This window comes from Acipenser ruthenus, chromosome 13 (genome assembly GCF_902713425.1).
Source record: "Acipenser ruthenus chromosome 13, fAciRut3.2 maternal haplotype, whole genome shotgun sequence".
Lineage (NCBI taxonomy): Eukaryota > Metazoa > Chordata > Actinopteri > Acipenseriformes > Acipenseridae > Acipenser > Acipenser ruthenus.
Window position 1 is genome coordinate 25,434,236 of NC_081201.1, and position 12,891 is coordinate 25,447,126.

Genomic DNA, 12,891 nt, shown 5'->3' on the forward strand with positions numbered 1-12,891 from the left:
GTACCAATTCATCTGTTGCAATTATTAAAGACATGGTTGTGCCTATTATTTATTTCTTAGCAAACGCCCTTATCCAGGGCGACTTACAATTGTTTCAAGATATCACATTATACAGATATCACATTATTTTTTTTACATACAATTCCCCATTTATACAGTTGGGTTTTTACTGGAGCAATCTAGGTAAAGTACCTTGCTTAAGAGTACAGCAGCAGTGTCCCCCACCTGGGACTGAACCCACAACCTTCTGGTCAAGAGTCCAGAGCCCTAACCACTACTCCACACTGCTGCCCCTATTATTTGTATAACATCCCAATAATAGCAGTTCCAGACAATTCTGTCAAACCAGAAAAGGACAAGAACCCATTTAAGTTTAAAATCATACACTGTCACACTAATTGAGACAGCCTAGTTTTTCTTTACTTATTTTAATTATTTAAAATATGATATAGAACAACATGCTTACTTATACTGTTCATAAGAAATACACAATATTATTACATTTCATGTTATACATTATTCTTATACAGTAATAATATGTTAAGCATACTAAGGATCATAATTTCAAATAATTATTATTTATTTATTTTTTTAAACAGCTGCTCTTCAAAATTCAGAATGTCTCTTAATTACTTTGGAAACACATAATATAAATGCATGTTTACTTTAAAAAATGTTTCAAAAGATAATTATTTTGTAATCTTTTCACTGGGTTTTTTATATACTGTGTAAGACAGCAGGGAGGGGGTTAAATCCTCCCTGTAGAAAAACATGTGCTTAGGCACATTTTTGGTTTGTCTTGTTAATTGGTTAATTGTTTTGTTAATTGTTTTATTGTTTAATCATCACCTGCACCTGGCTATTATTGAAAATTAGAGCCAGGTGCAGGGTTTATAAGGAGAGCAGTCAGTCTGCTCCTTGCTGCTGCTGATGTGTGTGTGGAAGCCTGACTGTGCTGGTGTGGGTACAGCCGTAGAACACAGAAAAAAAGGTAGAGAAGCCTATTTTTTGGTGTGTGCTGTTTTGTTTATTTTTGTTACAGGTAAACAGCTTAGCTGTCCTGTCTTTAGTTTAGGTTCCTGATTTGTGTTTTAGTTATTGCTCAAAGAAGAGCTAGGTGTTTGTTTTGTTTATTTTGCTTTTGTGTTTTCATTAATGGCGCAACCGCGCTTTCAAAAATCCATTTGTGTGTGTTGGGTCAGTGTTTTTAAAGGGGGAACGAACCGCGTGGGTGTGATTCTTTTACAACTGAAAATAAAAAATTGAAATATTGCATCACCTGCTAAAGCAAATGCAAAGCTTATGACTAAACTGTACCAGTGTTTCTCTGTTTTGGTGAACTATTCACCTTTAGAACAAATATGTAATAATGTTGCCAATTCAATCCTATTTATTTAACCAGCATTGCCTTCTGTTGTATTATGTGCCATCATTTATGCCAACAGTATATAAATGCCTGAACAGAATTGAATCAATAGGCTCCTATGCTAAAGCTAGAAGTCATTTAGTTATCAAAACAAATAAATAATTGAAGGTGAATTTTTAAGCAGAAAATGTAGTTTGATTTTCTTGAAACGTTCCCAGATTGCCATTAAAGAAGCCAAACTGTCTTACCGCTTGATCTAAACACATTTGACTTGATAATTTTTTTGTTTAATAATAATTATCCATTCTTGTCAGTGACCACTGTGACCAAACTTTAGTGAGCACTTGGAATGCAGACAGAGAAAAAAAGGATTTAGTAATTATGATTATAGACTGATCGTTCAGCCAATTATTATTTATTTCTTAGCCGACGCCCTTATCCAGGGCGACTTACAATTGTTACAAGATATCACATTATTTTTTACATACAATTACCCATTTATACAGTTGGGTTTTTACTGGAGCAATCTAGGTAAAGTACCTTGCTCAGGGGTACAGCAGCAGTGTCACCCACCTGGGATTGAACCCACGACCCTCCGGTCAACAGTCCAGAGCCCTAACCACTACTCCATACTGCTGCCCAATTATTCATCTACTGTGCTTTATTCACAATACTGGTACAGTTAACGTCACCTGCTATAAAAAAAAAACTAATTTGAGTTCCCTTCACTGGGCAATACAAACTGGTGAAAATTGACTGCGTAGCTTAGCCACTTAACTGTATTCTCTTTATCAACTTCTTTCCTGTTTTCATTGAAAATGACACATGGAAAAAAGCATGGGACAACCGACCCGTTCTTTTGAAGTCAGTACAAAGGAAAGGAAAAGAGTACGTGGATTGCATCAGCCATTTATCTGTGGTTATCCTAGGATTACCACCTCAATTGAGTGGTTGACAGATGATTCAGCAGTGCTGTAAAATATATGTAGGTTGACCAATTCAACCTCTGCTTTATGATTCAGATTCCACGTATTCATTTATATATTTTTCACTGGGCTATATATAACAATGTTTTAATACATAGCAGACAAGTCAGGTCTCACTCGTTTGGAGTGAGACTCGCTTATTTTTTAGTACATTATTTTTTATTTAAGTTGTAGCACTGACTCCTAAAATAAAGGAAATGGAGTCTTCCCAAATCTATTTTTTTTTTTCATTTGGCTGTTCTGACCTTTTCTATAGGCAAACTATTTTAACAAAAAAAAAATAATACATGCCATGTGCTTTTGCTAAGTTATAAAAGTATTATACTTCAACAAAAAGGTCAGGGTGTGATGCAATCCTTGAAAAGTGCTTTGTTTTAACACTTAAGCTGGTACAGCATTTCTTTCCACAGTCTGTCAAATACTAAGCATGCCATAAAATAAGGAGTGCTGAGCTGCAGGAACAGCCCTCTGGAGGCCTTTCAGGGCTAACCTGCCCAGTCTGTTTGAAGTCACATGAGTGCAGGCACACCTCTACTGCAGCCTTACAAAAAGAGTCCTGCTGGGAGGAACAGCTTAGTGTTACTGCCTACACTGAAACTGAGATAGCAGCTACTGCTTCAGGTCTGAGCAACATTCAATTTAAACTACTTACAAGCAGTGTTTGATCCAGGTAGGAACTTCTCTTATATGAAACAAAACATGAAACAATTCAAGTGTATAAAAAAAGCTTCAGGTGGTATGCACAAAAGGAAAGCATAACTAGGATGCTGTTCAGTACAACTGGTTGGTTTTACTTTTTAAGAGACAAACAATGGTTTACAATGCTGTTATCCAACGATAAGGCGATCAAGCGAGGGCTGCACATGAATTCCATAGTGTTTAATTTCAAACTGCTCTGCTGTACATGTATCAAGGTCTTCTGGTATTCTGTGTAATGTTAGCATTACTGTTTTTTGTTTGTTTGTTTGTTTGTTTGTTTGTTTTTTGTCTACATGTGAATTAAGGATGAAGTAAAAACAGAATTGTGCTGAACCCAGAATTGGCTGTGTTAGAACCTGAGGGTCTGTTTTAGTTGAATTCATCCTGGACAAAACTACTGGTTTATACTTCTGGGATCTGCTGTAAAAGCAGCATCTGCCACATCATTGAAGAAATTAATATTTACAAAAGCCACAAGCAATGTGCCTAAAGGGATGCACACTGTACAGTATTCAGAGTATAGAGAGGCTGTTTTGTCTGTCAGGTCAACTGTCTTTCTGAATGTCATTTCCATCTATCTAGAGAATCGTATTCCAATTGTCACAAAACTTGCTGAGGACTTTGTATAACACAAGCTATATAATGTATAATAATCTCCAGGGATGTGGAGGCTGTTAGCTCGTATGTCCAACTGTGTTTCTGCCTGTAATTTTAGAGATCCACCTGCTTAGTTGTGAAGAACCTTGCTGAAGACCTTCTTTAGCACAAGTTTTTAAGTGTATCATAATGTCAGGTGATATGGAGGTTGCTTGTCCCTCCGACTGTCAGTCACCTGTTCAATTGTGATGTCATTCTTTTACCAGAAGTATCAGAATCTAGGGGTATATGGAGGCACCGTGTTTGTCTGTCTGCTTGTCAAACTTACAAGTTCATATAGTCGATATAGGGCATAGTGGTCAAAGGCCATTTGACCCTTTTTGTCACAATTTCCCTCAATGAATATTGGTCTCCTTTTCAAATACATGCCTGTGACAGGGATGGCTGTGGTGGTGATGTCAGGCCAGAAGCAGGAACGAACACAGGCAAGGTACTGCGATGCAAAAAAGGCGTTGCGGCTCAGTTTATTTTAACAAGAAAATAAAATAAAAATGATTTACAAAAACAATGCTCACAGAGCAAAACAAAAAGACAAAAACAAATCACGAATACTAAACAATACCTCGCTTCACTGATCCTACATAGCATCTGTATTTTTTGTTTTGTTTTGTTTCGTTTCGTTTTTTTTCTCCGTTATCTCGCTTCCAGTCCTCCTCTCGAACACCCACAATGCTCCACCCTGAACAGGGAAAACTGAAGGGTTTTTATATTGGTGACCATCTCCCAATTAGCAACAAATTAACCAATTAATTTATTCGGGAGATGGTCACCTTCTGCATGAGTTTCTCTGTGGATCGGACAATATCTTTTCCTTGTTGTGTCAAGGCAATAATAAGCTATGCGGAAATCAAATATATATTTTTTTCTGCTCCTTCAAGCAGTGTTGCCAATTTAGCGAATTTCTTGCCAAATCTAGTGACTTTAAGGGCTGACTTGGCGAGATTTGTTGAGACTGTCATTCCAACAAATACCTGTTAACTTTACGGAATGAAAAAAAAACAGAAACGGTGGAAAGAATGAACCATTTAAGATTTGTCAAAAAATTCAGTACATCTTATCCTGCGTCTAGATGTCAAAACAAACCAAGGAACTTGAATGCCTCCTTTGCTTAGCAATGGGCTCAACAACCACAAGCCTTTTCCCAGGGCAGACCAGATTTTGCGTGATTTAGGATTAGGACTACACCTCTGCTCATGATATGGTTCCGTAACATCAGCAATAAGTTTTTCAGAACAAGAAACAGTGATCTAAGATGTTGAACATTTTACTACTAAAGAAATGTAAAGTATAAAATGTAATTATGTACCGTTTTTGCCGCCCCCTTCAATTTGCCGCCCTAGGTGGCCGCCTGTTCTGCCTATATGGTTACGTGGGCCTTGGGTACAGGAGGATCAATAGCATTAATTAATAAAAAGAAAAGAAAGAAATGTATGCAAACCTAGTCTGGAGCTGGAGCCTTCACGTTCGTTGATTGGATAGAAAATGTTGCCTCTTGTCCTCGTTTGGACTACCAAAGTTTAGGCTACCGGCCCTTTGGCGATAAGGCCCTTGAGGACTACCACAGTTTAGACTAACGGCCCTTTGGCGATAAGGCCCTTGAGGACTACCACAGTTTAGACTACCAGCCCTTTGGTGATGAGGCCCTTAGGTGGGGTGGCGCTGAGTGCTGGAACATTAGGTCAGCGTCCGTGCATATATAATGTCCTGGAGGTCAAGAGCTGTGTGTGCCTCAGACAATGGCTTGAAAATGACTCTAATCAAGTCAGCCACTCCCTGCTGTTACTAGGCAAATTGTTAATTCAACACAGGTGGCTAATATCGTTCATGTTACAGCATCAAACTAGCAATAGCTCACTTTACAATTTACTTTATTATTATTATTATTATTTATTTCTTAGCAGACCCTTATCCAGGGCGACTTACAATTGTTACAAGATATCACATTATTTTTACATACAATTACATTCTTTTTTACACATTATTTTTACATACAATTACCCATTTATACAGTTGGGTTTTTATTGGAGCAATCTAGGTAAAGTACCTTGCTCAAGGGTACAGCAGCAGTGTCACCCACCAGGGATTGAACACACAACCCTCTGGTCAAGAGTCCAGAGCCCTAACCACTACTCCACACTGCTACTTATAAGAGCATTCTGGTATATCTGCTATCCTGTTTGCTGCGTTCTCAAATGCAAACTCCCACAGTTGCAGGGTATTTAAAGCTCCTACCTTCACACAAATAGTATAACGCTGATGCCTCAGACAATGGCTTGCAAATTACTTATATAAAGTAAATATAAGTTGTTAAATATGAAATTGTTTGCCAAGTACTATTCACAAGATGTCATTTTACAGTTAAAGCACAGGGAGTAGAAGTCTATTTTTCAGACTGATTTATCGTCTTCTGATGTTGTACTTGCTGGTTGTCAAATTATCATGATGTATTGCTGTGCAGCTGTAGAAACCAATGGCTTTATAGGTGTCTATCACAAACATGCAAAGAATACAAGCTGCATAATCTACTTCGAGTTGATGTGTTTGCTCCATTTAGGACATGCAGGTTTCTCATTTCAAAATTGTTGGGATTGAATAGCATGCTGTAAATATGTCCCAAGTATGTAACACTGTTTATTTGTTTATATATATATATATATATATATATATATATATATATATATATATATATATATATATATATATATAATACACACACATACAGTGGCACCAACAATTCTTATTGTGAGTGTGACAGGATAGCCCAGGTGTTATTGGCAGGGACAGAGACTCAGAGACAAGGAAGGCTGCAGTTTAAGCGCTCACGTGCACGTTTAATAAACAAAAATAACACAAGCAAAAGGGCACAGGAACAAAGTAACAAATAAACAGGCACAAGGGCCAAAACAAACAGTTAAACAAAACCATTACTGTCAGGCTGGGCATTCGCCTTCAACTAGCAGTATACAAATAAACCAAACACTTGCAGTGTAAACTCGCCCCAAACTCCCTTCTCTCCAAACAAAGGATTTTCCCCTTCTTAAATACCATGTGGCTGGAGCCTAATTATCCATAATCATTCAATTTAGCTCCAGTCACATTCTGACGTGTATTTTGGCAGGGATATGAACTTAACCCCATCCGTGCCAACCACCACCAAAACACCACAAAACACTATTTACAGGCAGGGTCCTGCCCTGCCACAATGAGCTAAGTACTTAAATTCCTAAACATTTTTTTTTTCCCAATATTGAATAACATAATTAAATTATTAAACACAATACAATACTGATACCTTGATAACTTTGATTAAAGTTGTATTTATTTATTTATGAACTGTTTTGCATTACAAATGCATTCTAAAGAATGAATTGATCTTGCCAGGACTTGCAGGCTTGTGCATCTCATTGATGTGTAGAAAAGAAACCCAAGCCATTTCAGTTCCGCTTGCTGGAAACTATTATTAAATAGTAAAGGCACAACATTGTCCCTGAGGTTTACGTCATCCCCTTATAGAACGGTGGTGTGAGTTACACCGGCTCTGTTCATTTTCTTTACAAGCTAGTCATGAGGAAGAATGTATGAGTATGTCATTATGAACCAGAAGGCATTTCATCAATGGTTAAAATTGAGGAGTCATTTATTGTATTTGTTTGGTGAGTAGTTCATCTGTAAATATTAAACTCTGTTATTGATGTTGGTTTAGACTATTACATTAATTCATTTTTCAAAGAAAAATATTGTACGTACCCTCAAATTCCTTTTACATTATCTTGGATTTGGTCCACCTGGACCCTGGAGTTTTCAAAGAAAATGTGCATCACTAGACTACAACTGATTATGATAATCAGTCTCCACATATAAAATTTGTTTACTGGCCAAACCGAAAGTAAAATGTACTGTAACTAGTGTGGCCTACTAACCTAAAGAGTTTTAATTGTGTAGCATTCAAGCATGTAGTCTTGGAACACATTCTCTTACTTAGGTGGCATATTTTTAGTTGACTTTTAAGTGTGACGTCATTTGTTAACCTAAGGGAAAATTGGGATTTTAATGCTCACTGATTAGATGAAAGCCAAACTAAGGTATGTATATTAGTGATAAGGTAAAAGCTAAAATCCTGTAGATACAGATAAAATCCTGTACAGCAAATATGTTTAAATACATGCTGACTAGACTAGCTGTCCTGCAGCCATGTTCAGTTGTACACTCCAATTGCACTGCAATATAAAACAATTTCCTCTAAAACATATTCTCACCACATTCTAGTTTTAACCTTCAGTTCACTCTTCTTTATCAGAAAGCAGAACTTCAAGGTTATTTCAGCTGTTAGGTACACAAGCTTCCTCCCCTTTTGAAAACTGCTTGACACAACATCACTCATTCAGAACAACAGACATGCTATAAATGATAGCATGCATTATAAATGAAGCTCTTTCGCATTCATTCAAACAATATCATGACTGGGAGAATCCCACTGTTGCCAATTTTGCTTCAGAGCTTGATCTAAGGAATGTTCCAAATGTAGCATATAATTTAGGGTTAAACCTGCTTTCTTTTCCTTACATTTTAATTGTTATTTAAGCAGAATATATTCATTCATGGAATACTGGGTTTATTTCACTCCTGACGATGGCTGTAGACAGTTGTTAAATATGCAAATTACGGATCATTACAGTATTATTTGTTATTATTTAGCAGACGCCTTTATCCAAGGCGACTTACAGAGACTAGGGTGTGTGAACTGTGCATCAGCTGCAGAGTCACTTACAACAACGTCTCACCTGAAAGACGGAGCACAAGGAGGTTAAGTGACTTGCTCAGGGTTACACAGTGAGTGAGCCGGGATTTGAACCGGGGACTTCCTGGTTACAAACCCTTTCCTTTAACCACCGAACCACACATTTCTTTCACCCAACAAACACGTTGAAAGTCATAAAAGATTAACTGAAATCCCTGTTATGCATCTTTAGTAACGTCAGGTTTAACATTGATGGATAAGCATAACAAATTCCTCTAAACATGAAATAAAAAGTCTTCATACCGTGGCAACCTGCATCAGTAAGTCACACTCCACAGGTCCATAACTTTTGATATTTAAAGTGTTTGGAATAAACTGCCCTTGAGTTTGTTTTTATCATGTACATCTGTCTTTAAAGGGCTACTTGATATACAATAGAGATGGATTTTTGAGCCAAATTTCATACATATGACCTATTCTTAAAGGGGTCAGACTATTCTAATACACTAACAAACACTCTACTACAATGGTACACTTGCCTTAACACTGTCACTGTGGCGTATGTTCACCTTGGAAAGTCAGCACTGCACTCTTTCAATATTCAGTTTGGCAAAAGTATGTGCTACACTTTGCAGGTATTGCACAGCATGCCTATTTAAAGTGAATTATTTCCTGGCAAATGTAGTTATCTAGTTACCACGTTAACATCAATGATCAAAATTAATTCTGGTTCTTACCTACTGGCTACTTAATAGATAAAGTAATTCTGCTTGGTTGTAACAGGATTTGTATTGCTGCCTGCAGTGGTGCAAAGATCACTGTGTTTTTGTTTTCTCAAGGGCAAGTAATGTTGTGCTCCCAGTATTCTATTTGCTAAACAGGGAGCTGTGAAGAATTCTGAATGAAATTATAGGAGTGAGGGGGAAAAAAAACACTTTGATATTCACCTCCTGTGTATTTTTTTCTTCTTTTTTTAATGTGGTCTACCACGTGGTTTCCAGCAATGATTTATATTAACCTTACCTACCTATTACAGGGTACTACACACTGTGTTGTTATCTTTTCAAACAGATTGTTTGAATGTTAGATGTGCCTGTGTCATTTTTAGTAGACAGATTAAAATTGTCAGGGGGGGGAGGTGAGAGACCAGCTACACCAATCACAAATTAGTTTTGTAACCAGTGGAGAATAGCTATTGACGTCATGGCACAGGAAAAAAAAAAAAAAAAAAAACAGTCCCTAGAGCCTAGACCAACTGCTGAGCTGTGTGTCCTTATGATCCCAACAAAAGAGAAATGACAAACTGCTTACAGGCGGCATTCAGCACACAATGACTGTTGATGAAAGATTATCAGTGTTTGTTTTTTCCCTCTGACATACTTATTTACACAGGCTTTGGTTCATTTTAATTGAAGGTTCTGTAGTTTTATCAATGTCGGATTCACACGCAATAAATGTATTGGTGGCTTGGGGTGCCATGTAATTAAACAGGGCATCAGAAAATACTTTGAATTCTGTCCCTCCTCTGATAATGCTATTATGGTTGTATTGAATTAATATCAATTACCACTATATTAATGATAAAGACGGTGACACCAACAAGATACTGTTACCCTAAGTATTAATAGTCATATTTAAATACAGTATATTATAGCATATTAAAGATAGTAAATAACGTTTCCTTTCTCTAGCTAGATTTACATTTTATTGGCCATTACTAGTACACTTCTGAAGCTCCCCTAGTACATATTTAATAGAGATTTCTTAATGCATGATGGGTAATAACCGAATCGAAACTGATAACACAGGACAGGAGTGCTTCAGGCTTTATTAAATGATTACATCGCCAAATGAATGAGCATGCAGTTGTGGTCACAGAAAGGGCAGATTGGATCCCAGTGCTGAGGTTCAGGAAGGCTGGCACTATATGGCACATTATTAGAATCAGCCAGCAATTTGATCATATCCTGGAAGTACTTCACATATCTGACTCAGCAGCAAGGTTAAAAAGTCACTGTGTTTCAAGCTCATTGCTGGTGGAGATGAAATAATGATATGTAGCTTCCGATTTCAAATATATTGCTTTTACTGTTCTCTTACCTCCTTTTATAATGTTTCCAGACATCCTGAGAGTTTCCTTTTCCTATTACCTAAATGCTTTATTCACTTTTTGATGTACTCTGTGTTAACTTTGACCCGCATTTAAGAGCAGCTCTCCAGGCAAGCCTTTCACAGGCTACAGCTGTGGGCAAAAAAGTTTTGCATCACCTAGAATTTTAGGATTGAGACATAATAATAATAATTGAATTAAATTAATTGCTATAAGTATCACTCAGAATGACTGTAAATTGACTAAAATAAAATTGGAAGCTACCTCCTCTTTATTAGATAATTAAAGGGTCATGGTATGTTCTTTGTTTTTGCTCATGTAAAGTTTCTTTAAAGAATCTCATATTACTATTGTGAATCACCAAAAAAGGGTACGGTCCACAATAGCAGCATAGATTAAAACAACTGTCGGTGGAGTTTGTTCAGCAAGAAGGCACATGAATAACAGTTTCTCTGTAACCAAAAACAAACAATAAAATGCCCTGGAGTACTCTATAGATATGAAAATAAATGACTGCTTCTGTACTCCAGAGAGTTGCCCTTTCAGCTCAAGTACTGAGAAAACCCAAATGAGGTCCTGTACGCTTCACTTGGCTGGTTCAGCACCATGGAGAGCAGCCACAGAGCGCACTTGTTTTGTCATTTGTAGCACCACTGTAACAACACATTGGTCTGTCTGTATTAACCTGCTTGCTGAAAAGATTAAAGAAGCAGCTTCCAACAAGGTAATCTGATGTGTTTCACCCTACCGGCTTGTGGAATAAAGAAAAACAATTTAGCTACACGTCTCTCTCCATTGAATAAAGAGGAGCCTTCCCTGCCACAACTATATTGAGCAGTTTCAGAGAAATACGAATAACTAAGATTAAATAGATGATTTTAAAGAAACCCAAAGGTCTTTTGAGATAGGACTTTTCAGGGTTATATAAATACCTTGTCATCGTTTGACCTTTGACCTGAGATTTAAGACCTTGGTTTTGAATGTGTGCGTGGCTGTATTGTGTGATTAGCACTGTGGTATTACTTGATATCATCTACATTTTAATAATATGTTTAATATACTATTATATTGCATTGAGTTTGTCTGGAGAATCCAAGTGCTGGCACTGCTGTCCAACCTTCATTCCATCCAAATCATGTGACTTGCTCTCTGTCTATAAAAATGTAGAGTAGGTAAGTCAAGCAGAGTTCAAAGGTTTTATTGCCATGTGATTTGAATGAGGAAGGCTGTTCAATGTCAGTATTTATGTTCAAAGCCAGGTAAAGGCAATGAAAAATATGATACTCAATATTGGAGCAACATACCCCAGAACCTATAGAAAAGCAATTAATTACATTGGAAGCCATGAACTGGATATTTTTTTAGCAGCATTTGCCAGAACTATAGTACCATGACCAAATGGTGCCTATGCTGCTCAGTACATTTAATTGTAAATGTTTGTTACACTGTACTATATTTTAATATGGAGGTATTTTAGTTAAATAACACTTTTTTCTGTCATTTAATTTCAAAAGGTACGCAAGGTCCTGAAGTCTTGATCCTCAGGTCAGTCGCGATAGAGAAACTCAGATGTGAGGACACATTATAATCTTCTCATGCCTTTAAGTGACAGACACACATTTAAGATATCCACTGGCCTACAGCAGGCTTGATGATTCTTGGCATTGCTGCCTTGAGATAAGTAGGGTGTCTAGCTTTTGACATCCTGTACACACCAGTGATATGAAAAAGAAAATCCTTGAGTGTGCTTGTTTACAGATGAAATGGGGGGACAGCCTGTCACACTGAATTAAGCTGTGTGTTAGCTGTATTCTTTGACATCACTGCATTGAGTTGCTTTTTGGATTTTCCTAAAAATAGATTTTTAAATGTTGCCAAGGCCGTTGTTTGGATTTGGTTTCTTTTATGCTGCCCAATTATTATTTTTTTATAGAACTAAAGCATTTACAACAGCAAGACCAGACGGTCTTGATTCAGTATAGTCCCGACAGAAATATATTTATTTACCTTTACATTGTTCTACTAATTGTGTCGCTGAGTGCCCATCACAGGGTAGCTTGAGTGGTGTGGGTGGTAACATCAGCATCCAGGAAGCAGCACACAAACAGCCAGGGATACAGTGATGAAATGGCTGTAGCGGTATATTTATTAAATAAATAAAATACTTTACAAAACAAAAGGACACACAGGCCAAAACAAAAGGTTCACAAAACCAAATACAAAAAGATCAAATGATTACCTTTGTAACAACTTCACACAAATAGGACCAATCATCTGTTTGGCACTCTGTCTCAGTGAGTCTCTCTCCTTCTCCAGCCAACCCCTTAATGAGCCC

The 12,891-nt window shown here is 37.1% G+C and overlaps 1 protein-coding gene across 3 annotated transcripts in view; it reads left to right on the forward strand.

The window, feature by feature from the left end:
* The first annotated feature begins 2,906 nt into the window (after positions 1–2,906).
* The window catches only part of LOC117418389 (rho-related BTB domain-containing protein 1-like), a 38,135-nt gene continuing 28,150 nt past the window's right edge, over positions 2,907–12,891 (forward strand). For 2 of the 3 annotated variants that reach the window (XM_059035811.1, XM_034031381.3), the window contains exon 1: positions 2,922–3,022. The gene's annotated coding sequence lies outside the window, so the exon portion shown is untranslated. Of the gene's footprint in view, positions 3,023–12,891 lie in introns of all 3 variants that reach the window. The other variant, XM_034031377.3, reaches the window with a different exon arrangement.